Source organism: Eulemur rufifrons, chromosome 19, assembly GCF_041146395.1.
Source record: "Eulemur rufifrons isolate Redbay chromosome 19, OSU_ERuf_1, whole genome shotgun sequence".
In the NCBI taxonomy this organism is placed as follows: domain Eukaryota; kingdom Metazoa; phylum Chordata; class Mammalia; order Primates; family Lemuridae; genus Eulemur; species Eulemur rufifrons.
In genome coordinates this window covers 47488196-47502232 of record NC_091001.1, presented here as the reverse complement: position 1 = coordinate 47502232, position 14037 = coordinate 47488196, and positions in this window count along the sequence as shown.

Sequence of the window (14037 nt, the reverse complement as noted above, 5' to 3'; positions counted from 1 at the left end):
ACATCTGTCCTCCATAATGGGCCCCAAAGTAGTGATAGTCTTCACTTGGGAAGGGAAAGTAGATATCTCAAGGCTGACTCCAGCTTGGAGGTTGCTTCTTCCCCGGGGGAATCACAATAATCACTGTGACCACCCCTCGTTGCCCTGTAGAGCATAATTTCTACCACTAAAGCTCCTCTCATGGGGGATTCATGTGCCTTCCCTTATTTCCCCAAGCAAAGACAAAGCCTAAAGTTTTGTTAAAAATCCAGCTTGAATAAACAATACCGAGGTCTCCAAAAACAGTATTGGAATTAGAAGAGTAACATGCAACTTACACATTCTACATTACTGTGGACTAGGTGTTCTAAAAACCCACTACAAACGCAGGGAGAATTTTGATAAAAATACAACCAGAATTATTTTATGTGCATGTATGATCTCTTTAAAAAGAGAAATCAGGAATGTCTTCCAATAACAGGAAAATAGGACCTTGTTTGTGTAACCTTTTTAAAAAAAATGTGATAAAATCTAGAGACAGTAAAGTGCATAGGTCTTAAGTGTATAACACGATGAATCTTTACATATGTATATATCTATAAAAGCAGTATGTAGAACAATATTAAAAACATTTTCAAAACCTAAAAAAGCCCCGTCTGGTTGGTGTAGCATTTGGAAATTAAAAAAAAAAAAAAAAAAAAAAAGGCTCCCTCAGTCCGTTCTCAGTCAATATCCTTAAAAGAATACCATTATTCTGACTTTGATCTGCATAGATTAGTTTTGCCTGTTCTTGAACTTCATGAAAAGAGAATAAAATAGCATGTTTGGTTTTAATGTTTGGGCAGGGGAACAAGAAGCAAGGCTTTTGGCTGGGCAAAGTGGTGAAGCAAAATTGAGATTCCCCTGAAGTCGGGAGTTTTGAAGACCTCATCCTCATTGAAAAAAACAGGGTACAGAAAAAATCTCTACCTGCTGACAAAGGGAGCCAACAAGATTATGTTTGTCTCAGGCTGCAGCTCTTGTGAAAAATTAAAAGTAGAGGTTTTCTTGAGAAACCGTAATAATAAGGCTGCCCTCATGTTTAAATTTATTCTACCTCCATAGAACTGGAAATTCGAAGCCTAGATATTAATTTAAATTGCTCCTAGATTTATAACATCATGAAGCAATGAAGGTTCTTTTTGAATAAACATATCCCAAATCCAGGAACTACATTATTCCTACAAAGTAAGATCAACAAAAATTTCCAAATACACAAGGGCACAAACATCTGTGGCCGAGAGTAAATTTAAAAAGCATCACAATTATGCTCAAAAGCACTTCAGATATTAGAATTCTCAAATGTAGAATATAAAATGTTATGCTTAAAATGGTCACAGAAATAAAAGAGGAACTTGAAAGAAACAACAGACCATAAAAAATAACCAGATAATATTGAAAAAGAATAAAAGAATTTCTAGACATGAAAAATATAGTGATTGAAATAAAAAAAGCTTAGTCACTAAATAAACCTCAGTGAATAAATTAAACAGCAGATTAAACATAACTCAGGAAAAAAATAAGTAAATCAGAAGATAGATATGAATTATCCAAAATAATAATAATCTTGGAGAGATACTGAGACATGAGTATATAAGAAAGATGATGAGATACAGATGTTAGAATATGAGTACCCATTATATGTTTAATTAAAGTTCCAGAAAGATTGAAATGAGAAACTGGGAGAGACAAGATTTTGAAAGGGCAATGGCTAAGAATTTCTGCAAATTTATTAACATAGTAATCTTAAGAATCATGAAGTAATCATGTGTCACTTAATAATGGAGATAAGTTCTAAGAAATGTGTCATTAGGAGATTTCATTGTTGTGTGAACATCATAGAGTATACTTACATAAACCTAGATGGTACAGCCTACGACACACCTAGGCTATAAGGTAAAGACTATTGCTCCTAGGCTACAAACCAGAATAGCACATTACTGTACTGAATACCATTAGTAATTGTAACACAATGGTAAGTATTTGTGTATCTAAACATAGAAAAGATACAGTAAAAATACGGTATTATAATCATATTGGACTATTGTCATATATGTCATCAATTGTTGCCTGAAAGGTAGTTAGACAATGCATAACTGTACATAAATCTCAGGCAGGTTAAATAAAACAGCTACACATTATAGTAGCAGTGCAGAATATCAAAGACTTGAAGAAGATCTTAAAAGCAACCAGAGAGAAAAGCCAGATACATATAAAATGACAACAATCAGACTGGCAATACCCTTCTCAGTAGCAACAAAGGAAGCTAAAAGAAAGTGAAAGAATATCTCCAAAGTGCTGAGGGAAAAAAACCCAAAACAGTTAACTTACAGCCATATGCCCTGCTAAATTATCATCCCTAAATGGGAGTAAAATGAAGACATCTTCAGGGGAGACAAAAACCTAACAACAGACCAAAAAAAACCCCAATAACCAGCAGATCAACACTAAACAAAATTCTAAAGAATGTATTTTAGAAATAATAACAATGATCTCAGAATGAAGGTCTTAGATACAAGAAGAAATCATGACAAATAATTTAGTGAACTTGTGGTTAATCTTTTAAAAAGTTGATTATATTATAAAAAAATATATAATTTGGGGAGTTTAATAAGATAATTTAAAAATTTTTTAAAATTTAAAAATTAGCTGAGTGTGGTGGTATACGCCTGTACTCCTAGCTACCCATAAGGCTGAGCTGGGAGGATCACTTGAGCCCAGGAGTTCGAGGCAGCAGTGACCTACAGTCATACCACTACACTCCAGCTTGGGTGACAGAGTGAGACTGACCCCATCTCAAAAAAAAAAAAAAAAAGCAATACTTCCAAAATGGTAGAGTGAAAATGGAATTAAGAATACTACTGTAAATAAGACAGGAAGGAAGACATAGAAAAGTCAGGAAAAGTAGAAGGCACAAAAGACAATGGCAGAATTAATTTAATTAAATTAAAGATATGTCAGTATTCACAATGAAATGGACTAAACTCACCAGTAAAAAGGTAGAGATTTTCAGATTGGTTTTCTTTACATCTAGTTTTAAGCTGTTTAAAAGAGATACACCTACAACACAGGATACAGAAAGAGGGAAAGTAAAAAAGTAAGAAAGACATGAAAAAACATATTTACCAGACAAATATTAACCAAAATAAAACTGTTATAGCTATATTATTATCAGATGAAATAGATTCTAAGGCAAAATAACTTTTTAGGGATAAAGAAGTTTATCATATAATGATAAACTTTTCAATTTACCTGGAGGCTAAACATATAATCTTAAAAAAAAAAGTGAACCAAAAACTAACAGAATTTCAAGGAAAAATGCATAAACCCACTGTATTAGTCTTCTCAGGCTGCCATAACAAAATACCAAAGACTGGGTGGCTTAAACAACAGGAATTTATTTTCTCACAATTCTGGAGACTAGAAGACCCAGATCAAGGTGTTAGCAATATGGTTCCTGGTGTGGACTCTCTTCCTGGTTTGCAGATAACCACCTTCTCGCTGTGATCTCACGTGGCCTCTTCTCTGTGTCCCACAGTGGGAAAGACTGAGGGAGTTCTGTGGGAGTATCTTCCTGTTCTTATAAGGGCAACATTAGCTCTATCAGATTACAGCCCTATCCTTATGATCTCATCTAACCTTAATTACTTTTCTAAAGACCCCATCTCCAAATACAATCACACTGGGAGTTAGGGCTTCAACATCTCAATTTTAGGGGGATATAATTTAGTCCATAACACCCACCATCATGAAGGGAAATTTTTAAGGCCTTTCTTTCATTAATTAATAGATCAATAAGACAATCATTTGATAAAGACAGAGAAGAGATGAAAACAAGACATGCTTGATTTAATTGTCATATCCTGTACATATCAAAGAATAAGTTACCACACATAGAATATTTACCAAAATTGACTATGTTCTAGAATAGAAGGGAAGTGAAGAAATCATTGTGATACACATCACATTACACGACCACATTTCAATTGGGTTAGAAATCATTGACAAAAAGAAAACAAAAAAATTTGGAAATGTAAGAACATATTTCCAAATAACTCATAAGTCAAAGAAGAAATCATAATTGAAATTGGGGAGCCTGGGTTTCCCCCATACCTGATAGTAACAAGGCGACCCTGGGGTGGTGTCAGAAGAGACCTAGTGGAGATCCAGAACTTTCCCCATGACCCGGTAATAATAAGAACACCCCCACCACAGGGTCTTTGGTGACCACATGAAGAACTGGAACTCCCATCTCTGCCCACATTAAAGAGGAACCTCTCCTGGATCTCACTAGAGACTGAGTAGAGAACTTGGAAGTAACAAGGTAGCACCCCCACTTTTCCTACCAAAGCAGTGTCGGAGAAAGCCAGCAGAAACTGAGGTTTAAATAAGATACAAAATCTCAGAGCTTAATATGAAAATGTCTGGGCTTCTAATAAAAATCGCTCATCATACCGACAACCCGGAAGATTTCAAACACAATGAAAAGAGACAATCAACAGATGCTTTACTAGGTTGAATAGTGTCTCCCCAAAATTCATGTCTACTCCAAGCCTGCAAATGTGATGTTATTTGGAAAAAGAGTCTTTGCAGATAAATCAGGTTAAGAGGAAATTATACAGGACTAGGGTAGGTCCTAAATCCAGTACGACTGGTGTCTTTATGAGGGAAATTTAGACACAGACACATGGGGAGAAAGCCATGTACAGAGACAGAGATTAGAGTGATGTATCTAAATAACAAAGAACACCAAAGATGTCTGCAATCACCAGAAGCTGGAACAGGCAAGGAAGAATTCCTCCCTAGAGCCTTCAGAGGGAGTCTGGCCCTGTCAACACTTTGATTTCAGACTTCTAGCCTCATCAAGAACCACAAGAGAATAAATCTCTGTTGTTTTAAGCCACCTAGTTTATGGTAATTCGTTACTAATATAGATGACAAGACCGAGATGACTGAGATATTAGAATTATCTAATAAAGATTTTTTAAATTTATTTTTAAATTGACAAAATTGTATATATTTATGGTGTACAAAGTGATGTTTTGGAGTATGTATACATTGTGGAATGGCTAAATTGAGCTAATTAATGTATGTATTACCTCACATATGTATCCTTTTTTTTGTGATTAGAACACTTAAAATCTATGCTTAGCAATTTTAAAGCATACAATACATTGTTACTAACTACAGTCACCAGGTTGTACAATATATCTTTTAAACTTATTCCTCCTGTCAAACTAAAATTTTGTATCCTGTGGCCAACATCTCCCTAATCCTCCTCTCCCTACCCTAATCCGCTGGAAACCATCATTTTATTCCTTGCTTCTATGAGTTTGATGTTTGTTTTAGATTCCACATATAAGTGAGATCAGCCACTATTTCTCTTTCTGTGTCAGACATTCCACTTAACATGTCTTCCAGGCTCATCCATGTTTTCAGAAACGACAGGCTTTCCTTCTTTTTTAAGGCCAAATATTATTCCATTTTGTGTATATACCATATTTTCTTTCTTTCTTTCTTTCTTTTTTTTTTTTTTTAGACAGAGTCTCGCTCTGTTGCCCGGGCTAGAGTGAGTGTCATGGCATCAGCTTAGCTCACAGCAACCTCAAACTCCTGGGCTTAAGCGATCCTACTGCCTCAGCCTCCCGAGTAGCTGGGACTACAGGCCTGCGCCACCACGGCTGGCTAATTTTTTCTATATATATTTTAGTTGGCCAGATAATTTCTTTCTATTTTTAGTAGAGATGGGGTCTTGCTCTTGCTCAGGCTGGTACCATATTTTCTTTATCCATTCATCCATTGGTGGATCCTTAAGTTGATTTTGTATCTTGGCTATTGTGAATAATGCTGCAATGAACGTGGAAGTGCAGATATCTCTTTGACATACTGATATCATTTCCTTTGGATATATATCCAGTAGTGGGATTGCTGGATCATATAGTAGTTAGTTCTATTTTTAATTATTGAGGAAATGCTGTTTTCCATAATGGCTGTACTCTAACAAAGATTTTTAAACAGCTATGATTTTAAAAAAATGCTTCAACAAGCAATTAAAAACATGCTTGAAACAAATGAAAAAAATAGAAAATCTCAGCAAAGAAAAAAGAAGATTTAAAGAAGAAACAAATGTTAATTTTAGAATTGAAAAACACAATAACCAAAATAAAAATCTCAGTGGATGGGCTCAACAGTAGATTGGAGACCACAAAGGAAAAAAAAAATCAGTGAAATAGAAGATAGAACAATATAGAAATCACCCAATCTGAACAACAGAGAGAAAACAGATTGAAAAGAAAAGTAGAACAGAGCCTCAGAGACCTGTGAAACTATAAAAAATATATAATGTTTGTATCATCAGACTCCTGGAAGAAAAGAAAGAGAGCAGGGCTGAAAAAGTACTTGAAAGCAGCAAGAGAAAAAAAGACACTAGGTAATGTATGAGAGAAACAAGTAACAGTGGATTTCTCATCAGAAACCATAAAGGACAACTGGAAGTGATACAATATTTTTTTAAGTACCAGAAGAAAAGAATTGTCAACCCAGAATTCTATATCCAGAGAAAATATTCTTCAGGAATGGAGTGATGGTTAATTTTAAGCGTCAGCTTGACTAAATTAAGGGATAATTACATAGGTGGTGGGGCATTATTTCTGGGTGTGTCTGTAAGGGTGTTTCCAGAGGATATTGGCATGTGAATCAGTGAACTGAATGGGGAAGATCTGTACTCAATGTGGGCAGGCACCATCCAGTTGGCTATGGGCCAGGATATAACAAAAGGGCAGAGGAAAGGCAAATTCACTCTCTCTCTATCCTGGAGCTACAACACCCTTCTCCTGTTCTTAGACATCAGAACTCCAGGTTATCTGACTTTGGACTTTGGGACCTGCACCAGTGGCTTCCTGGGTTCTCAGACTTTTGGCCTTTGACTGAGAGTTGCACCATCAGGTTCCTCATTTTGAGGCTTTCAGATTTGGACTGAGTCATGCCACCAGCTTCCAAAGGTCTCCAGTTTGCAGACAGCTTATCATGGGACTTGTAAACCTCCATAATAACATGATCCAATTCCCCTAATAAATCCTCTCACATCTGTCTGGCTATCTATTTATCTATCTCCTATTGGTTCTATCTCTCCAGAGAACTCTAATACAAAAGGGAAATCAAAACTTTCTTAGATGAAAGAAAACTAAGAAAATTTGTCACCAGGAAATTACCCTAAAACAATGGGTAGTCTTTAAACAAAAATTCTTTAAACAGAAAAGGAATGATAAAAGAAAGAACTCAAGGACACCAGAAAAGACATAGAGGAAATTTAAATGTATATTGCAAATCTGAAAAAGCTAATGTACTATATATTTCCAATTTATAGGACATACTGGAAAAAGGCAAAAGTATGGAGATAGTAAAAAGATCAGTGGTTGCTAAGGTTGGAGGAAGGAAAGGATGAATATGCAGAGCACAAAGGATTTTAGGGCAGTGCAACAACCCTACATGCCATTATCATTTGTCCAAACCTATAGAATGTATAACATGAAGAGTTAACCCTAATGTAAACTATGGACTTTGAGAAATAATATGTCAATATAGGTTCATTGATTGTAACAAATGTACCACTCTGTGAAGGATGTTGGTATCAGGTGAGGCTGTGCATGTGTAGGGACAGGGGCTATATTGGAAATCTCTGTACCTTCTGCTTTATTTTGCTCTCTAATAAAAAAATTTTAAATATAGTATAATGGAAGAATGGGAGAATGGATTGGAATGGGGTGAGAAAATCAGAAGGCTGCCTTGGATACTTGTGGGCCATCCAAGTGAGATGCCCAGCAAATAGTCCATATACACATCTAGTATTGAACAGAGTGTTCTGGACTAGAGATATAGATTTAGAAGGCATCAGCATGTAAATAGAGTTAAAGACATGACTATGACAAAATTACCCAAATGAGTTGAAAACTAGAACAGAGCTCTAGGGAAATAATAACTCTGAAGAAGCAGGGGAGGAAGAAAATTCAAGGAAGGAAATTATGAAGAAAGGATCAGAGAAGTAGATGAAAACCAGGTAGAGTATTACCACAGAGGCTTAAGGGAAAGGAATTTCAAGGAGGAAGTGGTCAACAGAGTCACCATATGCAGACAGCTCAGGTAATGTAAATACAAAAATATATTCATTGGATTTAACTACTAATCCAATCAGATTTCATCCAATAATATATAGAATAAATAAATGACTGTTAAATGAAGTAATAAAGGCTAAAAGGATAAACAATAAAACAAAAGGGCACATTAAGGCAATGAAAGAGGGTGATTTTTAGTGGGGATACAGCTGAAACAATTGGCCATGAGTCGATAATTGTTGAAGCTGGGTACATGGGGATTAATTATATTAATCTCTCTACTTTTGTATATGATTGAATTTTTCCAAGGGAAAAAAAAAGATTTAAAAACAAAAAACCATCTTCCCTCCTAAAATGAAAGCCATAGACTGGGAGAAAATTTATGCAATAAATATATTTGACAAGGACTCAAATCCAGAATATATAAAGAACTCCTATAATTCAATAAGAAAAAGGCAGACAGCCACGCAATAGAAAAATGGGCAAAAGATTTTAACAAGCACTTCACAAAGAGGTTTTTCAAATGGCCAATAAGAATGACAATGGTCTTAGCCTCGTTAGTTCTCAGAGAAACGCATATTAGAACCACAAAGAGATATATCTCTATACAGTCACCAGAAATGCTAACATGAAAAAAAGTAACATCAAATGTTAGCAAGAATGTAGGACACTAGAACTCTCATACACTGTTAAAGAAAATGTAAATTGGTACAACCACTTTAGAAAACCATCAGTGTCTACCAAATCTAAACATAGGCATACTCAGTAACCCAGAAATTTCACCCACAACAGAAACATGAACATATATGAACCAAAGTCATATACAAAAATATTCAAGGCCAGGCATGGTGGCTCATGTCTGTAATCCTAGCACTTTGGGAGGCCAAGGTGGGAGGATCTCCTATGGCTAGAAGTTCAAGACCAGCCTAAGAAACATAGCAAGACACCATCTCTATTTAAAAAATAAAAAAATTAGCCAGGTGTGGTAGTGAGTGCCTGTAGTACTGGCTACTTGGAAGGCTGAGGCAGGAGGATCGCTTGAGCCCAGGAGTTCAAGGCTTTAGCGAGCTATGATGATACCACGGCACTACAGCCTGGGTGACAGAGGTAGACTTTGTCTCAAAAAAAAAAAAAAAAAATTAAAAAAAGAATATTCATAGTAGTACTATTTGTATACTCTGATTTCTCTTCAGATCGTATAAATCTTTCGCCTTTTACATAGTAGTACTATTTATAACTGCCAAAAACTGAAAATAAGCTAAATGTTCATCATAACAGAATGTTGGTATTTTCATACAATATAATTGTGGTCAATTGTGGTATGCTCATACAATATAATTCTACACAGCAATAAAAGTGGACAAAGTACTGCTATACATAGAGATGAACTTCACAATCTTAATTGTAAATGAAAGAAACTATACACAAAAGAACTACATCCTATATGATTCCATTTGTATGACATTTAAAAAGAGGCAAAACTGGATGGGGCGGGCTCACGATTATAATTCTAGCACTTTGGGTGGATGAGGCAGGAGTATCGCTTGCATCCAGCAGTTCCAAAACAGCCTGAGCAAAAGCGAGACCTCGTCTCTACAAAAAAATAGAAAAATTAGCCAGGCGTGGTGGTGCATTCCTGTAGTCCCAGCTACTTGGGAGGCTGGGGCAGGAGGATCACTTTAACTCAGGAGTGTGACGTTCTAGTGAGCTATGATGATGCCACTGCATTCTATCCCAGGCAACAGAGTGAGAGCCTGCCTCCAAAAATAAAAAATTTTTTTAAAAAAGAAGCAAAACTTATCTATGATTTTAGAAGTTATCTTAGAGATTACATCTGGGGAGGACAGTGGAGGTAGTATCTCTTCCACCAGGAAATAACCAGAGGGAGATTTCTGCATATGGCTGGCAATTGTTCTGTTTCTTGGTTTGAGTGATGGGTTACGTGTGTTGACTTTGTGACAAATTAAGAACCTGCATATTCAATATTCATATACATTCATGGAGATATATTGCTCTTCAGTAAGAGCTTAAAGGGAAAAAAGAATGTATTTTCCCTAGATGACTGGAAGTGGTTAAAGAAGGAGTAGATGGTGAGGGTACTGCTCATTTTTTCCATCTCTTTCCTGTCCCAGCCCTTTCCTTTTTAGCTAATTAATGCATGTTATGAGGCACCAAAAGCCTTTTCCACTTCCTTTCTATGGTTTGCCCCGTAAGAATATTGTTTCAGGAAACAGTAGTACTCCACTCCGACCATGGAATAATCCTCAGATAAACATGGTTTAACACCACATATTCCTTGACTAACAACTCTATGCTGTTTGAACAAACTCTAAATCTCTGATTAACAGATTCATGTAAAACACATATTTTTTCCAGAATGGGCTAACTGTATACATTCCTGCTTAGAGTTAAAGAAATGCAACCGAATGAGTTATTGCAGGCTTTTCTAGTCCTTAGAAAAGTTTGAAATTGTGAAGGATTTTAAAAAATTTCGTTGTAACCCAATCTGGTGCATATACTATGCAAGAAACTGCTTTTTGCTTTGGCAGTGCTACCTCTCATCCTTAGCCACAAAAATATAGTAGAGTCTGTGTAAATCTGCCCTCATTCCATAACAGCAGAGGATATGCTTGACTGAAACAGAAGAAAGCTGCTCTCATGTCTCCTGTTCCCTTTTTTGGCTATGTTTGGGGTAATGGAATGAGTTTGGTGCTGAACTTATAAGGATGCTTTAATATCTTACAGTTCACAGGTTTCTCTCTAAATAAAAATCCTGGTTAAATATGTGCTATTTTGATGAATGGGAAGAAATATCACATTTCAGAGCAAGTAAGTTACATTAGAATTAGCTTTTTCAGAGATAAAATCCTGACCCATGCTCCTTCCCAAAGATGATGATGACATGGGAGGTGTCCAACAAAATGTCCAGATCTGAGCTTTCAGCACTTGCTGTTGCTGTGCTGCCAGCTAACTGCACGCTTTTTTTGTGGATACTGGCAGGTGGAATGTTTATAGACTTTTGTAAATGTAGCATGCCTTTTGTTAGATGATGAGTGTGCCAATTCATAACAGGAACATCAAGAATCTGTATTGGATTAAATGATCTTCAAATTGGCTTCTAATACTCAGATTCTATAATTTTAAACAGAAAAACTATAAGAATTACATTCTTTTTTTCCCCATCAAACAAAACTAGGTGCTTTTGAAGCAAAGCAATATATGTCAAGATTGGTCATTGTCCACCATATTCAATACTAACAAATAATTTTAACAATATTGTTTTAAAAGCCTGAGATATTGCTGTGTTTGGCATTTTAAGAGGTATCTCCTACCCAAGCTTCTGGCAACAAAGCTGGGAGTCAGCTTGAGGAATTTTGTTCCAAAGACCTACTGTTTTAGCTGTTTGGCTCAGGAATTAAGTAAAAAGAAATGGAAAGCACTTAACAAAAACAAAAGCTACCCTGAAGAGAGCAGGGAGTTCTAACTTCTCTTTTGCTGTGTCTGAAATCCTACTACTTCCTTTGTAAATAGACCTCACAAACAAGTTACCCACGTGGAAACATGTCACCAGACTCTGCTTTATCAACAAATAGATGGCATTCTGAAAGTACCTTCCCAAATGAAAAGAGCTTACAGAATTTTAGAACAGCAGTGACACTAAGTATGCACTGTATGTAAAAATCATTTTTAGATTATACAACCGATGGCATGGTTTATGGCAAGACTGAGGAGACTGTTAGGCATTAACTCTATATAAGGGCATCCAGGTACAAGATTTCTGTCCCAACCCAACCTTCAAAATGTCCTCTATGTCAATACTAAGAGTGTATTTTAAAACAGACTAAATAAGAGCATTCAAATACTATTTGTTTAACATCTGATGTAAACAGTCTATTATCCCATTACACGCATAAACTAAGAGAACTTGACAGTAACAAGTACCAGGCATACCTCGTTTTATTGTGTGTCACTTTATTGCGCTTCACAGATATTGCGTTTTTTACAAATTGAAGACTTATGGCAATCTTGCTGGAGCAAATCTATCAGTGCCATTTTCCCAAGCATATGTGTTCACTTTGTGTCTCTGTGTCACATTTTGATAATTCTTGTAATATTTCAAACTTTTTCATTATTATATCTGTTATGGTGATCTGTAATCAGTGTTATCTTTGATGTTACTATTGCAATTGTTTTGGGGTTCCAGGACGTGTGACCACATAAAGACAGCAAATTTAATCAATAAATGTATGTGTCCTGACTGCTTCACCGACTGGCAGCCCTCCTACGCCAACCTGTCTCTCTTCCTCTTCTCAGGCCTCCCTATTCCTTGAGCACACAATATTGAAATTAGGTCAATTAATAATCCTATAATGACCTCCAAGTGTTCAAGTAAGAGTTGTAGGTTTCTCTTTTTTTTTTTTTTTTTTTTGAGACAGAGTCTCACTCTGTTGCCCAGGCTAGCGTGAGTGCCGTGGCGTCAGCTTAGCTCACAGCAACCTCAAACTCCTGGGCTCAAGCAATCCTTCTGCCTCAGCCTCCCGAGTAGCTGGGACTACAGGCAAGTGCCACCATGCCCGGCTAATTTTTTCTATATATATATTTAGCTGTCTGTATAATTTCTTTCTATTTTTAGTAGAGATGGGGTCTCGCTCTTGCTCAGGCTGGTCTCGAACTCCTGAGCTCAAACGATCCGCCCACCTCGGCCTCCCAGAGTGCTAGGATTACAGGCGTGAGCCACCGCGCCTGGCCTGAGTTGTAGGTTTCTTTAAATCAAAAGCCAGAAATGATTAAGCTTAATGAGCAAGGCATGTTGAAAACTAAGATAGGCTGAAAGCCAGCTCTTCTGCCAAGTGAATGCAAAGGAAAGTTCTTGAAGGAAATGAAAAGTGCTCTTCCAGTGAACACCTTAATGATAAGAAAGCAAAACAGTTTTATTGCAGTTAGGGAGAAAGTTTGAGTGGTCCAAATAGAAATCAAACCATTCACAACACTCTCTTAAGCCTACGCCTAATCCAGAGCAAGACCCTAACTCTTCAATTCCATGAAGGCTGAGAGAAGTGAGGAAGCTGCAGAAAAGTCTGAAGCTAGCAGAGGTTGGTTCATGAGGTTTAAGAAGCCATCTCCATGACATAAAAATGCATGGGGAAGCAGCAAGTGCTGATGTAGAAGCTGGAGCAAGTTATCCAGAAGATCTAGCTAAGATCCTTGATGAAAGTGGCTACACTAAACACAGATTTTCAGTGTAGATGAAAACCTTCTATTAAAAGAAGATGACATCTAAGACTTTCATAGCTAGAGAGAAGTTAATGTCTGGCTTCAAAGCTTCAAAGGACAGGCTGACTGTCCTCTGATGGACCTGGACAAAGTAAATTGCAAAAATCCTGGAAAGGATTCACCATTCTAGATGCCATTAAGAACATTCATGATTCATGTGAAGAGGTCAAAATACCGACTTTAGTGGGAGTTTGGAAGAAGCTGATTCCAATCCATGTGAATGACTGAGGGGTTCAAGACTTCAGTGGAGGAGGTAACTGCAGATGTCATGGACATAGCATGAGAACAAGAAATGGAGCCTGAAGATGTGACCAAATTGCTGCAATCTCATCATAAAACTTGATGAGGAGTTGCTTCCTATGGATGAGCAAAGTGATTTTCTGAGATGGAATCTACTCCTGGTGAAGAATGCTGTGAACATTGTTGAAATGACAACAAAGGATTTAGAATATCTCATAAACTTAATTGATAAAGCAGCAGCTCAAGCAATCCTCCTGCCTCAGCCTCCCTAGTAGCCAGGACTATAGGCATACACCGCCACACCCAACTAATTTTTCATTTTTTTAGAGACAGCATCTTGCTATGTTGCCCAGGCTGGTCTTGGACTCCCAGCCTAAGTAAGCTTACTTTTTAA